This window comes from Megalops cyprinoides, chromosome 8 (assembly GCF_013368585.1).
Source record: "Megalops cyprinoides isolate fMegCyp1 chromosome 8, fMegCyp1.pri, whole genome shotgun sequence".
NCBI classification, from domain to species: domain Eukaryota; kingdom Metazoa; phylum Chordata; class Actinopteri; order Elopiformes; family Megalopidae; genus Megalops; species Megalops cyprinoides.
In genome coordinates, this window is record NC_050590.1 from 33,986,241 (window position 1) to 34,004,551 (window position 18,311).

The 18,311-nt window shown below is 41.7% G+C and overlaps 1 protein-coding gene across 2 annotated transcripts in view; it reads right to left on the bottom strand.

Moving 5' to 3' along the window:
• The window catches only part of peak1 (pseudopodium-enriched atypical kinase 1), a 136,540-nt gene that overhangs the window by 43,011 nt on the left and 75,218 nt on the right, over positions 1–18,311 (bottom strand). For both annotated transcript variants that reach the window (XM_036535302.1, XM_036535303.1), the window contains one exon: positions 17,180–17,280. The gene's annotated coding sequence lies outside the window, so the exon portion shown is untranslated. The remainder of the gene's footprint in view (positions 1–17,179; positions 17,281–18,311) is intronic.

Sequence of the window (18,311 nt, forward strand, 5' to 3'; positions counted from 1 at the left end):
CAGATGCATTGCAAGAAATGATGAGAGTGTGGGACATACCTGTTAGCAAGTGTCACCTTGTTTTGAAAGACAATGCTGGGAACATGCGGAAAGCCGTGTCCAACGCAGGGGTTCCAAGTGTGGGGCGCTTTGCTCACACACTCCAGTTGTGCATACGACAGTCTTTTAACACAACAAAGTGTCTCTGACTTGATCGCAGTGGCAAGGAAAACTGTTGACCACTTTAGGCGCTTGTCAAGTGCCAAAACAAGGCTTTCTGCTCTGCAGCAGGAGTTGGGTCTGCCAAATCACCTCTTAATTCAGGATGTGACAACGAGATGACACTCCACATACCTGATGTTTGAGCGTTTGTTGGAACAGAAACATGCCGTCAACATCTATGTGTCTGAGACAGACGGCATGCAACATATGCTCAGAAGTGGATATTGATGGAAGACATTCTCAATGTGCTCAAACCTTTCGAGGAACTGACTAGGGAAGTAAGCGCAGCTAATGCTGGTATATTGATGGTCCTGCCTGCCATGATGATGCTTAAACGCTATATCCACAGTGACACAGACAGTCATGGAATCAAGCAGATGTAAATCCACTCGCTGACATCTCTTCAAGATAGGTTTGTGGGAAATGAAGAAGATGGCCTTGTAGTTGTGGCAACAAGTCTGGATCCCAGATATAAGGTGAAATTTTGGGTGAACAAAACACAGCAGTGTTGTGCAAAGTTACTTGTGCAGGAGGCTGTGGCCCGTTTGTCCGACTCAGCTCAAAATGCAACTGCCAGTACAGCAGTTGAACAACCTGAAGAATAAGGCCTGGCAGTTTCCAGCAAGCGACACTGTTCAGGAATCTGGAGCAGCTGGGATGAACTGTACTGCGACAGCTCAGAAACAGCCACTTCAGATGTGGAAACGGAGATCAGTGCTTTCTTTAGCGAACCTCTAATTTCCTGGACAGAGGATCCACTTCACTGGTGGAAGGCATACCATCACTAGTTTCCATTGCTTGCAAAAACAGCACAGGTTTACCTGTGCCAATCGCCAGCCTCTGTGCCAAGTGATAGACTATTCAGTACCGCTGGGGACATTCGCTCTGACAGTCGCAGCCGACTGTCACCATTAAATGTGGAGTGTCTTATTTTCCTAAAACGAAACGCTCATTTCATGTGTTAGTCTAGATGGACAATAGGTCAGGTTTTGAGATCTGACAGATTTCTTGTGGGACAATTTATTTATTTATTATAATTAAAATAATAACTGCAATAAACATTTATCTGCAATTATTTGTTCTACGGTTGTTCTTAGTGTTTACTGCATTTATGTGTGCATAACTGAAATGATTGGGATTCGGTATTCGGTTCTGGATTCGAATCAGCTGAATCTTAAGCGCTGGATTTGGTATTCGGCCGAACCCTAAATATCAAGATTCGGTGCATTCCTATTTTATAGTTTGGGTTTCTACTGCATAAGCAGAGCTGGCACAGATGTGTAACATTGAAAGACAGAGACAGAAAAAAGTAAAATGGCTGTCTAAAACAGCCTGGCAGCCTGAATACAATGCTTGGTTTGTAATGGTACAGCTGCTTCCAGCAAACCTAGTTAAAAAAAAAAAACAGCTAGACAGGATTGTGATGTACAAGTGGAGTTTGTGAATGTCACATTCTCTCTTGCATATGGCTGGAATAAAATATATGAGACAAGAAGCAGGCTCTTTAAACCTTGGGACTCATGTTAATCTAGAATGTGTCTGCTCAGGCATGCTTTGCAGAACTTAATGCACAGCATTACGCAATCCTACAGCCCTGTGCTGTAGGGAGCAGACATTGAATACATTTCCTCTTGTCATCTATAAGCTGCATACATGCAACACCATGACCATGGCTTTTTTTTGGCCAACTACATCATGTCACAATGGAATAACTTGCTGATTTACTGTGGGAGAGTCTGTAAAACTAGGTTTACTTCAGCACTGTGCCAATTTGTCTCACAGGGCCCACCTCTTCACCAGTCCTGCTGATAATGTAGCTGAGGGTGCTGTTTAATTAGAGCAGATCGAGAAGTGCACTCTCGTTCTGGTGAACTAGCAGCACTCTTATCTTGAAGACACAAGAAGCAAAGCTCACCAGGAGAGTGGTGGGGGGTGCATACAGGAGCTTTGAAAAGCATGGCTGACCTCACACAACCAAACTAACACCTTTCATGTACCCCCCCAACCCTCCTTCAGGATCAAGAAAGTGTCGCAGACAGGTGCATGAGACATGCTCTGATCAGCTTTGAGGGCTAGCCTTGTGGGAAGGACGATGACAATAACAACAGCAGTAGCAGCAACAGCATATCCTCCCTTCTATGAGCCATGGAGCTGAATAACACCATTGTGAGCTGCTTAAACATTATGGAACTTTGAAAATTGCTTTGTTGGCCTTTGCTGAGTACTATATCTCAAAAAAGACATACCTTGGTAGATAATCTATGAATGTTCTGCATGTAGCTCTCCAACTAGAAGTTCACTAAAGGGAATCAGCAATAATTAATGATAATAAAAAAATACATTCAAATGTCAATCCAAGCTTTTATTTCCCAATGACCATCATAGTAATAATTATTTTATAATTGCTAAGATCTAAGTAGTACACATTTTGTCATTACAGTGAGGACAGAGCCAGGGCCCTCTGAACAGTACTTGCAGAACAAACTAAGCATGAAGTAGACTAAATGAGCTTTGAAAGGCAATAACTGTGGAAGACCCACAACCCCATTTTATTGCAACACTGGGAATTTCTCTTAGTATGAATTCAAAAAACAAAATTATGCCTTTTCCGTTTGGAAGAATCCTCACACCTACAGCAGAGAGAGAGAAGGGGAGGGAAAGAGAGTTAGGGAGGGAAAGAAGAGAATGGGAGGGATAGAAGAACAAGTAGAACATGCGTAAAAATCAAAATCAAAATCTCCTCCAAAATCTACAACCACTACCACTTCACAAATGTTTGTACTTTACGAGAGCTGTGACTGGAGCCACACATTGATATGCAGGTATCCCTGATACACACAAAAAACACTAGATACCGTGTTCCTAAATTTACCTGTAAACTGTAATGGGAAAATAGTTTAATTGGGGATTGACTGATTCAGCGTAACAGACAGAGGAAAAAAAAGAAAAGAATGTGTATTTTGCTGTAAACAACTGCGCCACTGAAGCAGGGGGCTGAAAAAGTAAACTACTGTGTTTTGAACTTAAAAGTGAACAACAAAAGAACTTCTGAACCCAATTGGAAAGGCCCAACACCGCTTTCTAATTTAATAAAGGAGAACTAGGACACACTTCAGTGCTGCCAAATTGCTTTCAATTACTTCTGCCTATCTCACTGGGTAAATGCTAGTAACCAAATGGATTACACATATTTTTATTTAAGTTTCAAGGGTTTACAAATCTGCTCAGTACCAACAAAGGACACAACTTCTTGACATTTTATGCTTGGAAAATGGCACACTATTTTCAACAATTTAGCTTGCCAAAACAGACTTTTTTTTTGGCCATAACAGGAGAATGTCATAGAAAGACTCTTCGGATGAAAACAGCTCATTACAATTCTACAGGAGGAAAAAAACTGAGGGACTTCTGGCCCAGTTGCCAAATCCATAAGAGCATGTGTGTACCATGCTGGGTAGGAGACCTGATTGAGTTTTCAAAGGCCCCTTTCTGATGCTGCTGTTCAGGGAGTGAGGCTTCAAAGCTTAAAAAGCTCAAAGGATCTCTCGGGGGGCACCGATGTGGCTAACGGCAAGGCCAAATTAGAGCCGAGTAATCATGTGAACGGCATGGTGGAGGAGATTGGGGTTGACCATGAATACCATTTAAAGTTTAATTAATTAAACTTGTTTGGGGATTATCTGTGGTGTGGTGGCATGTGGAAATAAGGTGTGAACTGAATGAAAACACCACAAGGTAACAGGGACAAAGTCCCCATGCAATAAGCTTGCATTAAGTGAAGGTCATGAATACACATATAAGCACAAGCACATGCATGCACATACATGCTCACACAGACATGCATACAAAATAAATGTTTGTTAATTGTTAGCCGGTGTGTTAATCATAAAAATGTTAAATGTTCAAGGGCCCTTATTCTTCTGTTCAGTTCAAACCTAACAACGGCAGATCACATTTCATCAGTTGAATCAAAACCTGATAATTGTTAATTATTTGCCTTCTGTCAACATGACTGTCTGATGTGCATATAAAGACAGTCATTGGTTAATGGGCCACAACTGCCCAATCAAAATTAAGTCTGGTGTGTGGCTACTTCTGGAAACACACTCTTGTAAGAAGCTTGTGGTGCTTGTGTCCAAGGATGAGTTTCTTTGCTTTGTTTATTAAAATATATATATTTTTATTTTTGCAAGTTTGTTTCTTCTGTTCTTTTGTTTTGTGAGAAGCATTGGTCACACATGCACATGTCACAGTATGGTTCACGAAACAAATGCTATACGTACCACTGAGGATACTGGGCAAATTTCACGTGTCAACCACTTCCTACAACGGAACTGGAGTAAACACTCCAATGTCTCATTCTCTGTCCCCAACGCCAGTCTACATAAAAGTAAACAGCACGTCACCCAAAAAGGAGGCAGTGCTGAAATGAACTGAATTTAAGCTGCAAATGTAAATAGACTACTGATTTGATACATTGATTGCATTTAGTTTCAGGATCAACTGTACCATTGGTTTTGTATACATAATGCATGGAGCGGCCATCGTGGTTAATTGGTTTTCAAGCCAAGAAACTGTTCTCTGCTTGCAATGTGAGAAAAGAACTTTACCAGTACACTGAAGGGAGGCACTGCAAGCAAGCTGAAGGAGGGAAAAAGCCTGTTAGCACTCGTGGACAAAGACATGCTAAAAAACATGCTCTCCCCATGCTATATACATACTAAAAACATCAAAACTGTTGGAATTGTGCTAATGCAATAAAAATATGCTGGTGAAGTGCAAATAAATATAATGCACTCCAGTAGGTGACGTGTTCAGACCTCCATTGGACACCATGGAGCATGCACCCTGAGGCCCTTTCACACCAAATCCATACTCCATGGGTGAAATTTTCCATAGAAAAAGTTCAAACGCTATTGCTGAATGGCATGAACATACAGAGAATGAGTCTTTTACCATTATAATTAATCCAGCTGACAGTATTACCACAGTATAACCCAACAACAAAGCATTGTCAGTCTTTTTGTATTATGTATCATTTTGTATTATGTAGTTGAGGATGTAAAAAAGTGGGGAGTAATACAAAGATACAATGTACACACTTCCATATTACAATTCCCATTCAATGTCATTCTCATTTTGGGATGTGATTCATGAGACAAATGACAGATAACAAAAAGGCAATTCACTCTGTGTGCTCTAGCCAATGATATGAATTGATTCACTAATATCCAGCAGTATAAATGGAAAATGTCTAATATTGAGATACATTGTAGTCATCCTGCAGTAAGTGTGTCAGCAATACAGGTAAAATATGGATTGAGAAAATTCCAAATGTGATGTGATGTCAGCTCTAAATATGAAAAATCTGAAAAAGACAATAAATACCTAATCGATATATGGATCTGCACAGAGTAACTATATTCTGCTGATAGCTGTAGCAAGCATGGTGGTCTACCTGTCTTTGTTTAAACCTCATTCTGAGTCACTCTTATATAGTGTCCAACACCTCTCTTATGTGAAAAAATAAAGAAAATTTTCACAGAGACCCCTGATGCCTTGGCTGCTGCCAACCATATCCAGCATCACCAAGACGACACCTTCAGGACAAGCGAGCAGGGGAGTGTGAATACAACCAGGTGTACAGTATCGCTTTCTTCATCACCCCTTTGTTCTGTCTTTGTTCTCTGTTGTTTGGTTCTCCAATTATCACACCCCATGACGTTTTCTCATTTCCTACTGACAAGATCAGTCACATTGGACTGTTCACTCACCAAAGGGCTCTCCACCAGACTGCAGCTGTCACGGATGCTGGGGCTTTTTATATCTTTGGGTTCTGAGATGCCAGTTTGATTTTAATGCCAAACTTGTGCATCAAGTGGTCCAATTACACTGATGAATGAACTGTGGCATACAAACCCACAATCTCCCATATAGGCATCAGAAGGAGGCCTTTAACTTTTTTTCTCTCCAAACACCTATAGCCCTCAGTGTGCCCAATGACTGGATGGAGATCCATCACTGTGGCACAAAGTTTGTTTCTTTTTCCTCCAAAATTAAGAGTGATGAACATTATCCTCTCAATTTAAGACTTTCCCATGGATGCCTGGGGGTTAATTGCTCAATCAAATAAGAAATCTGGCCACAGTATGACTTGGACTGACAGGATTTAATAATCCGGCTGATAATGCTGCTGAAGGCATGGGGGACTGGTGGCTCACTAACATTAATAAGAGTGTATGCCTTCCAATGGCTCTAATGAGCCAACACAGTGTGCTATTAACCGGAGCCCCTTACACACTGAGGGACACACATTTACTGCAACGCCCACAATTATGGTCCTACTTTGAGGAGCTGCTGAATGTGAGAGCTTAATGTAGTTTGTGGCCATGCTGCGTATTCTCACGAGAAATCCTTCAAACAGACAAACAACTTTTATCAAACTGATTAAAAAAATTCCCAGCTACACCATGTTCACAGTCTTGCAGTGCACATAATTCATAGAGTTTATGAAAAAATATAAACAGACGCTGTTCAGTTTTGATGAAGTGGCCAGCTCTTAAACTGGTCCACTGTACCCAAACACCATCCTTCAGGGTAATGCAGAACAGTGAAGCGATGGAGTGAAAAGCAGTTTAAACAAACACTGAGAGACACAAATAGACCGGAAAATCACTTTAAGAAGGAGAACCAGATTAAGTCCCAAACACTTCATATCTTGCATATTTACACTGTGCAAAATATTAGCCTGCATACCACATTTTCTTGGCCATGTTGATGAAACATGCTCGGAGACATGTTTGTTTTTCTGGCTCTCTACAAGATTACATGCCTCCTTTTGACAACAAAGCAAGAATGTGTCACCTAGGAGATTAAGTTTAGCCCACATTTAAGGCAGTCACTGTGGTCTTTTTACAGTTCTTAGGAGAAGAGGTCAGGGTGTGAAGCATTTCAGTTGTCTCACCTTTCATTCAAAGGAATCAGAATCAGCAGCTTGGGGAAGGTGGCAGGCAGCTAAACCCCCTAATAAATGTACCACTGCACTAAATGCTCCCAGAAGTAAACTTTTACTGAATTACCAAGCATTTATATATAGACGTCCTAACACAGAAAGCAGGATAATGGATTAGTTTTAATATAGTGTAGGGTGAAGCTAACTTCCCAAAACCTGGTAGGGCTGCAGGCTTAGCTTGGATGCTCCGAGTCCAATTATCAGGCAACATGAAGCACTCCTTAAAGCCATGAAAACTGCAGACCTGCAGTGGCACATCCAGAATCCTCCCTTCTAAAAAAGAAGCATCTCCTCATCACCCTTTATTCAACATTGAACACAGTTACAGAAGGAAGGCAATTGCTTAGATCTAGACAGCAACATCAAACACAGTGAGCTGTACACAAGTCACAAAGACCCACACTTCCACACGACAGCACCCCACACAGAGACCTGTTACATGAGGCAGGCACAACGACCTGCACATCTACACAACTGCACCCAAAACAGTGAGCTGTACACAAGTCATAATCACCCACACATCCATGTAACAGCAACCAACACACAAAGCCATGTGGCACAAAGACCCACATCCAAGATCGGGGTGGGGAAAAAAATCACACCTCCAGCTGTTGGCTCGACATCTAACACGAAAATCTGCTTCTGGAAGTAACACTCAAAACACTTCATTTACATGTCTGTCAGATGTGTTGCTTCAATAACATATTCAGCACTATGACAAAAAAGCCTTTTGTGTGGAATGCTGAACTTGAATCACAGGGATTACTAGGTTGCTGTTAGCACTGCACCTGAAGGGAACAAATTGTAGGCTTTTATTAGGAGAGAAGTACACACACACAGCGATTGTCACACAGATGTGTTTTCCCTCTGGCCCTTCAATGTGTCTCTCACTATCATCTCCAAACAAACAAAGCAGTATTCCAAAAAAAAAAAAAAACAGATTTAATTGCTCTACACTGCTTTTTAACCCCCCCACCCCTTGGCCCCTGTGCAAGTCTGAAAGATGTACAACAGCCCTGCATTCTTGGAAGTCTGAGACATTTTGTCTTGTGGGCAGATATTTCAGTTGTGACTGCGAAAATCATCTTTAGCCGGAGAAATAACATTCCATTCTATTGCTTGTGGAATGACTGAGAGGCAGCATGGGAAAGCCCCGGGGTGCAGGGCGAATTACAGAGCACAAAGACAGATGCACACACACACATGCAAACACAGAAATGCAACAGCAGCACACATGCACAAGCCAGTCATGCATACACACAGAAACATAAAAACACATACACACAGAAACATAAAGCACCCCACACACAGAGACAGCCAACCTCTCTCTCTCTCTCTTACACACACACACACACACACAAATTGTAAATTGTTCTGTAATGAAAGTCACAAAAATAAACAAATCACATTTTATTGCTTGTGGCCCCTTAGGCATACCTTCCAGAGCCCTCATGTTATACAGATGTCATTGCACCCCACAGCACAGATGGAGCTTTTTTTGGTAATTAAAGGGTTATTCAATTGCACCTCTATCACAACTACTGTACATCTCATTTCAGGGTTTTCATATTCCTCAGACTGACAGTGACGGGGCTTCCTCACAACACTGTTTCATCTCAGACACTCTGCAGAGAGGACATGACGAGGCCTGTTCCCAAATTACTCACCCTACCTCCTCTATCAAATCCATTGAGAATTTTTGCAGGGGAAAAGGAAATGAATCCTTTTCTGGGCACATGTTCACGCTCGTTCCTCTGCTCTGGAACAAGTCCGGGCATGTCAATGAGAGAGGAAGTATCCATGCAGTGGGAAAAGGAGCAGGTATCGCAGACTCTGTGTCCCATCAACCTGTAATTTGGATGATTCCCCTGAAGCCACCCCTCCCCCACACATGCCCTATCCTTCTGCTGCTTTAAAGCCAGCTTAGGGCATGACACTAGAGCTTTACTCATGTTACCTCAAGGGTTTTTTCCCCTTGACTTGAAGCCTTTGGCATAACATTAAAATGAAACAACAGCTGTTTAATACAACCTGGATTCCGCAGACCACAACATCCAATGCTGGATTAAATGGAGGACACCGTTTGTCACCCCAAACAGCACGTGAGTTATTCATTGCTCACACTCCTTTGCTGGGACGATGGGGGACTTTGCTTAACGGGGGGAATCCTAAAACCCTTCAGATGAGAAGAATTCTTGAGGATAGAAGTGAAGAAATCCATTGCTCTAATTCGTAATCGCACCTCTAAGTAACATGCAGCCATTCTGCATCTGTTTACACCACTGAGCATTGTGGTGCTAATCACCTGACCCAGGTATTCAAAATTCAGCTTTGCTTCACTGTGTGAACACTAAAGCCTGGCCTGTTTTTCTACTGTGGCTCAAAACTGTTGGTAAGGCAGTAAAACACACTTAACTCATTCTAGCCCCCAGGCCATTCACAACAGATGATACTGGCATAGCAGAAGCATTCTTTTAAGATATCACCTTGGTGGTCTACTGTTCTATTGGAACATTAAGAGAGAATTTGTGCATTTCAGCTGATTAATGGATAGTCAATATAGCTCTGCCTCCCTGCACATGCCACCCTTTAACCATGGAAGGTACAGGGCCATTTAAGATCACTCTCTCTTTACCAGGAGCAAAAGTCTCTATTGCTCATTCCACTCAGACACCATGGTACTGCCACAGCAAGAGGTTCCTCTTGAGCCATGCCACAAGTGAGCTTGGCAGTGCCATTTTTTCTGCTGTGAGATGTGTGCTTAATAATGAGGCTTCAGCACCAGGGTCACAGGAAATGTGCTTTCAAAAAAGGTGGGCCCCTCTTGGCCAATAGGAATGCTCCCTGGAGTAACTCATGCGGAGGACACCGCAGTGAGGGCCATAAACACACTCTTCTAATGAGAAGGCATATCCAGGATAGCAGAGTGGTGCTGAGTTAGAAATGGATGAAATTCAAACTCCACACACCCAGAGGGAACTTCCAGAGGGAATGGTGAGCCTTCTCTCACCATTTGGATAAGAACTAATTTCTCCCATACAGCTTGTGCACTTAATGGATCCCACAAGGGAGAGCCTGACTGTGGCAGGACCTCAAACTAGAAACTCTATAAAGCACTGACAGGAGTAAACCTGAGAACCAAATCAGACAGTGCAGTAAACACTGTATACCCACACCCAAACACACACACAGACACGCACATGCGCGCACACAGACACGCACATGCGCCCACACAGACACGCACATGTGCCCACACAGACACGCACATGTGCCCACACACACACCGATACACATCAATGGAGAAGTCACTCAGGAGTGTATCAATATCTTTAAAAAAAAGAATGAATGTCAATATCTTAAAAAAAGAATGTAGCATTTTTAGTTTATTTTCATAACTGAGGCATTCTACATCAATGTGCAAACAAAGTTATCATCCAGCAGATGTAGAAAATCCTTTGAGAGGTGTAAGTATTTCTCTTCTGGGGGAGTACAACATTTTATGCAATTGACAGAAATCACTTCAGTGGCACTGCAGTGATGTTAGTGGTAGGTGTAGAGATGTGCAGATCTCTTATGCAGAAAATATTTTCTCCTTTAGGAGCACACCCATATTATTTCTGCTCATAATCCATATATTTTCACTATATAAAATATAAAAAATAAAGAATATAACAAACAAAAATCACATCATAAGTATAACACACACATCACTACAAGCACTACACATTTATACAAAATCTACATGACTGTAGAGCATTTCTTATCATGCTCAACTGCAAACAGAGATAAAGTAGCTTCATAATTTTTATTCTAGCTGAACCCTGGCTGAGATTTGAGGTTGCTTGCTCTCCCTCTCTCTCTCCTCTTTTTCTCATATTTTTACACACCTGCAGTTTACTCAAGAGCACGAACTCTATGCACCTTGGCTGCCTATCGCTATGAATGCAGATCAGCATCCAGTCCCCACATTTCTGTTTTTCACACTGGTCACTTCAGCTGCAGGCCAGGACAGGAAGGGCCTGAAGCAAGGGGGCTGGGCAGGAGTCCTCCCCTGCATGTATCCCAAAGTTGCCTTGATTAATACTTAGAAAAGGCTCTGAGAAGCCCCATAAAGAGTTCAGCGTACCGTGTGCTGTCAATCCATTGTCGATCTGAAAGACTTTCACTGTCAGTAGTGAAATGCTCTGATTGGTTCAAAGTTTTTAAAAAAGCTCTTTCTTGAATATCCAGGGGGTTGTAGCTCAGGGTGGGGGGTGGGTCTCTATCTATAAAAAAATGTTTTCATGTAGACTGGTGTGGCCATGGATGTAGACTTGAGCATGAGTAAAGATGAGAGAATATGGCTTCATGATGCTCAAAGTGGGCAAAGCTAGGAGTTACTAGTGATTCAAGTTGAACCAATCATGGTGTTTTGGTAAAGAAAGCAAAGCCTCCTGACTGGTTTGAATAAGTCAACAATGACAATGTATGACAGTTTGAATGTACTTGTCTTACAGTTTTTAAATGTCACCCTTTATACATTTATTTAGCTTCATATTGATCTTAATGTTGCTATTTATACAACTTGATATTTTACTGCTAGGTAACTGGCCGAAGGGGACAACAAAGTTGTCCCATTGGGAAATCAAACAGCAACCTTTGGGATACAAGCCCTGTTATTTACCACTACATTTTGCATTCTTAACCCTACTCCCCCAACTCTCTGCCTCACTGTCCTACCACTCCCCTCCAGCAGAGATTATGGAGGGACCAAGAAGGCGACCCTGCATCTGCTATCTCTAATGCTACACCTCTCTCTCTCCACATACAAATGCATAACAAATTACAAATTACAGATTGTAATATTACATAGGAATCATTGTTCTGAAAACGTAAGCTTTATATATTCAGATTTGCTGTTTTGAACAAGTATACTAACAATCAAAGCCCTCATATTTGCACCAATTTTATTTCCTGTTTATTGCCCCTTTATTATCCATGACTTGCTCCACAATGTAAGTGTATTCAACCATCATTAACGTACCCTTAAAAAGCATGACTATATTTTGAAATAAATAAAGGAATGTCATGTGGACCTTGTGCCACAGTGTTTTCCATCAAAGAAATAATAAACAGTAGCAACAGCTGATTTATTTGCCCTCTCATTCTTTGTCCCTCTAATATTGCCCTTATCAGAGTAAAAGATGAACAGACAAAGAGCTGCTGATATCTACAACTTTGCATCAACAATCTAAATTCCTTCTTTATTTGGTGCATTAGTTTCAAGCTTGGCAGCCCATTTGGAGATCCTCTGATCTATCCTTGGGAACATCCTTCCCGTCCCTTTCATAAAGGGAGAGAAAAAGTAAACAGGACTCTCAGCTTTTTGGGGACACAAAGAGAGAATGGGAGGGAGGAGGGAGGGGGAGAGAGAGAGAGGGTGTGTGATTTTGGAATTAAAAAGGCAAATAAAAATTTCCTTCTAATGCTAATGCTTTTTATGGATATGCCAGTAGGAAAATCAACATAAAAGGCTTTAAGACTGAAAGACATTATCCTGAGTATGTGTGTGTGTAATGGAGAGAGGCCAAGACGGAGTGACTGACTGCCAGTTCACTCATGCTTGGAATGGTGTCGAATCAGATGCACTGACTGACTCTCAGGGCACATGCTTGTTCTGGTTTGTGTGAAATGGAGAGAGGGCAATATACACTGACTGGGTCTAATAGTGCAGACATGTTAGCCGCATGTGAAATAGTTGAGGCAATGCACTGACTGACCTCAATGATGCGAGCTTATTTTGATGTGAATGAAAATGCTGAGAGAAAGAGATAAAAGAGTATTGCTAGCTGCAGTTGCAGTTGGAGAAAGGAGGACACTTGGGGGAGCGTGGGCTTTGGAGGGCCTTTCCAGTAATTACACCACTGTAGCTTAGTCTGGGCTGCTCCTCTTCTAACTTCCCTCTCTCTCCCACCTACTTGTGGTCTTTACCACCTGACCCACACTCTGCCAGCCAATCTCAGACATATAATCACACTTCACAATAAAGGGAAATTCCAATTCCCCCCTCCCCAGAGCGTACAGTCTCCACATGATAGCTGTCACAGCACCTCCCCAGGTCTAATGAGGGACAATGACCCTAGGGATGAGTGACAGCTGCATGTCACTTTAATAACTGTAGTACATAGGGCAGGGGGCAGACAACTGTGGTCTCTCAGCACTGGAGAAGCTGCTGGTTTTGTCACATCTGGATGATTGATGATAATCTACTTCACTGGATTAGTTCGTAGACTAAATGACTGCAGGGGGCAGTGCCCTTGGTGCTCAGCATGTAAGAGTGTAGAAGGAGGGAGAAAATCTGTAAGGTTGCAATACTCCAGCAGCAGGATTGTCTTTGTTCTGGGAGATAATGCTGTGAGTGTGTGTCTGTGCTTGTGTGTGTGTCTGTGGTGTGCACTCGTGTTTAGTATGTATGTGTGGGTGAGCTTATGTGTGTGTGTGTGTGTGTGTGTGTGTGTGTGTGTGTGTGTGTGTGTGTGTGTGTGTGTGTGTGTGCATGCGCAGTGTGTGCACTGTAAATGCCTCCCCTCCTCTCTACTCACTGTGTGGTCAGACTGGGCTCCACAGCATTCTTCCTCCCTTGCAGGAGTGGACTCTTAACCCACGCACATTTCCATCAAAGCAAGCGCCACCCCTGTGACTCACCACCCTGGGATCAACTCTGCAGCCATGGCCTGAGGGACTTTCCCATGCCTCTCCCACTGCTCTGACTGACCCCAGCCCAATACAATTCTCACCATCACAACTCTCATATCAGCACCAGCACTTCTCTAAATGTGGATGCCAGACTTTGATCGATTCTTTTTTTTTTGGGGGGTGGGAAAAAGACAAAAACGAAAAGGAGAAATTAGTTTTCTGAATTATTAATGAGTGGCACAAAGGCTTGAACAGCGTGTGCACAAAGACTTCAGAGCGGGCATTTTGGGAGGCCCTAAAATGTTCATGCAATGTAATGAGAAAACCACAGCCAACAGAGAGGGGCAGTACTGTGGCACTGTGCAGCATAAAGGAAGGCAATCTGAACAGATCTGATGCAATGCACGCTGCTATACCGAACCCAAACAGGAACCCTCACATTCCACATTCATCAGACACCTCTCATCCTCAGCCATGAAGGAATTGGAGCCATTTTTCTTCTTCCTTTTGTGCTTTGTACCCCATAGTGATTATGGAGAAGATCCTGCTGAAGTATCTCACTATCACCTCAAAAAGGGGAGCCTGGTGTTACAGAGAGAGTCAATCAGAAACCCACCCATGGAATTAGCCTGTCTTAAAGTTCAGACCTGGTTATATTGGGCTTATGCTTACACAATAGTTTTTCCCCACTTCTGGTGCAGTGTTTTAAACACTCAGCAATAATGAATGCAGCAATAACTCATTAGCCCTTGTTAGCTAAGTTGAATTGTTAGCCCTTCCTGCTCATCTGTGAATATAGAGCAACTGAGCATTGCCAGAGTCTACAAAGGAATGTCATAGCCAACTGATTTGACTTGAGCATATCTGCAGGAAATTGATCATTTAAGTACTTGCCATATTGCTACGATAGATGAACACCTCTCTCAGCTTCTAAGTCAAAACTTGGTATGAGAGGGATGAAATGCACTATAGCTGGAATTGAAGCAAGGAAGCCTTAAAAGGAAGTCTGGCTGTTTTAAAATAGGTCTGAAATCAGAAGACAGAACATAAAACAAAAAAGCATGAATACGGTTATGAGCTTTCATTCTCCTGCTTTGTATTATGTGTCACAGCGGGTCAGCCAAGACATCCACTGTGCCCAATGGGAATGACCTGTAGACATCTTTTATCCAATCAAAACCATTAGAGCGTGACCTGGATATAGACCAAAGCTTTGCAGTTTTGATTGGCTACAAGCTGAAGCCCACAAATCACAGATGCCCCTGGGTAATACTACCCAGTTCAGACTTAGAGACAGACATTTCAATTAGAAGCATAGATTGTACACAGAAACAGTGCCACTTCCCTCCTATACTATTATCACATTTCCAGCCTTTTAAGAATATTTACAAGAGGAGCCAGAGGAGGAGCTCATTAACTGCCTTTCATTCTGCAATTTAACATCACCTGGCTGTTCATCTCATTTGATGTTATCACATAATTACAGTAAGATATATTATGTCACACAATATTATATACCACATATATGCCACATGTGTGGTTCTCCTCCCACAGGCATGTGGTATGAGATATGAAATTGAGGATCTCTGGCACAGACACACACAAACTGTTAGCCTGACCCTCACTGTACAGATGGCCGATATTCACAGAACTGGCACATACATGCAAAGAATGTGATAATTACTCAGATATCAATATGACAGGTCTAAACATCTTCTCATGTGAAATGTTTTCATTAATAAAAGTATTTTTTTTTTTCAAATACAGAGGAAATGTTACAAAGTTAAAAAAAAAACTGCCAGTGGTGGAAAAAAATAATCAGGGACATATTTAATGGAGAAAACAAACAAACAAACAAACAAAAAACTCCCGGGCCAGGCTGAAGGGACAACGACGATTTTTAGATAGCTGAACTGACAAAAATGCTGTTGCAAAAATTACTGTGAAACCCTGTTTCACATCAAACTGTACATGCAGTGCTAATTTAAAGATTTAAGATGAGCATGATATTCATACAGGCTATAGAGATACACAACTATCCTATCAGATGAAGAGACATGAATTCTTATCTACTGAAAAGTGATTTTAAAAAAGCAATGCAGCTCCACATAATGAGTTGCACTGTTTTATGAGTTATTAAAGAAGTCACACTTAGGCCTGTTCTGGCTGTGTTTATGTAATACAGTAAAAACAGCTAGGTTCTTATTGATGTTTCCTTTAATTCACAGCCACTTTGCTGCATGAGAGCATAGCTGGGCTGAGGGTCTACAGCTCCCAGGTACCCAAAGGAGCATTAAAATGAGAGATGGAAGCTATCTCGCAAGACTCTGGCTGTTTTTGGGGAGCTGGGCTGAGATCCTGCTAGATTTAGATAGTGACAGGTACATGTAACCTGGCAGAATGTTGTCTCATTTGTGTGAGATCATATGAGTTGTGTGATTCAGTGAGTGTAATCAGCCTTGCTTTTAGGTCTTCTCACATGTGGGAACATAATATGCAAATATGCAAAGGTGACAGGCCAAATTGTTACAGTGCTATTAAAATGGTAGTAAGTAAGCAAGAAAAAAACTGCAAGGAGCTGGAAACAGACAATGAAAAGAAATAAGTCAGCTTTGCATCAAAGCATCAGTCCACATGAAACACATCACTCCTCTTTTTTTCTCCTGATATTTTTAGAATAGCAGAAACACTGCCTTTGATGTTGAACATACTCTGTGAACAGCGTTCACCGAGTGTACCATACACTGGAAATTAACTACTGCAGGCAAACTCTTCCCTCATCTCATCAATATACACATCCTGCTTATTAGCCTCAATCTGCTGCCTTGCAACACAATGTGTTTCGAAAAAGTCAATGCAATGTTTTTCTAACAGATGGCAAAAATTGCATTTGTGAATACGTTGATGAAAAAAATCTAAATGCATTGTATTGTCCATTAGTGCAAAGATTCATATCCCACCAGGGATGCATTAAACATGAACAGACAAATATTGGACTACCTTGTGCTGTCTGAGAAAGACTGAATTTGCTGTATTTTATTAAAGTTATTCTTTGTTCCACCAGGACAGGCCATCCAAGAGCACCTTGTTTGGTGTTTTTCTTGAAAACTTCTCTCATGAGCCTTCATACTCTAGACAAGAGGGCATGCTTTCACTACTTAGTTGGAGAGTAGAAACTTTAAACAATTTTTCGAAGCAACATTTAACCTGGACAGTACTTTGGTGGCTGCAGCATGTCTTTTGAATGGTCGGAGAGAGCAAATGAGAGAAAGGGACTTGTGGAGAACTCACAAGGAAGTCATCAAACATGTGCCATGGAACACCTTGGCTGACTCACTGAGGTCACTTTCCACTGTCACACCAACACTTTCTCTCTTTAGTCCAGAAACCTGCTGCAGAGAGAGAGAGAGAGAGAGAGAGAGAGAGAGAGAGAGAGGGAGAAGCTTTGACTTTTCATGCTCATTATCGAACAATCACACATCTCCACATATCATTACATGTAAAAGTTCACAAAAGCAAAGAAACAGTGTGAACTATAAAAAGAAAAAAACTCGTAAAGGGTGGTATGTACATATTTACATATGTACATAGAAAAGACCAGGTAAAAAATAAGAAGAAGCAAAATCCAAACCAAAACCACAATGAAACAAACAAATAAATAATCATAAACACCTGTAAATACAAAATGAATCTGAATGTCACCTTTGGTTTGGTCATTTCAATTTCTTCAATCTCTTTCACTTTTCCTGGGATACCATTCACACTCCTTACTGCACAAACTCACAAAGAGTATCGTTTATTTATCGTATATTTTTATTTAAACAGTCCAGTTTTAACCAACAGATTATCATGGATTGCGTTGCTGCAGCACAGTCACTGGTTCCCTGCTGCTCGAGCTCTTTTTTCCTATCTACTTTCAATAGCCATTTCAAAAAATAGAGATAGAGAGACGAGAGATACACTTCAAAACACTTTTTTATTAATGATTCATTCTGGGGTAGAACTGCAATATGCCATCAGCTCCACAAGCTGTCACAGTGAGTGTGTGATATCTTACATTTGAGGAAAACAAACAAAAAATACAGACAGAAAAACAGATAGGAATAACAGACAAAGACAAAGATAGAGAGGAGGAGAGAAAGACAGCATGTGAAAGAGACAGAGAGACAGGCAGAGACAGGGCTAGAGAGAGAGAAAAATAAAGTTGGACAGAGAGACAGGGAGGGAGGGTGGAGAGACAGAATGAAAGGGGGGGAGAGAGAGAGAGAGAGAGAGAGAGAGAGAGAGAGACTGACAAAAACACTTTGAGGCTGGTGGCTGTTAACTGGCAATCAGCATTGCAATTTTCCTCTCTCCTCCACAGCAGAGAGAGGGGAGGGAATTTGCCCACAAGGGCAGTGATAGCTCCTTCCAGTCTGAGGTA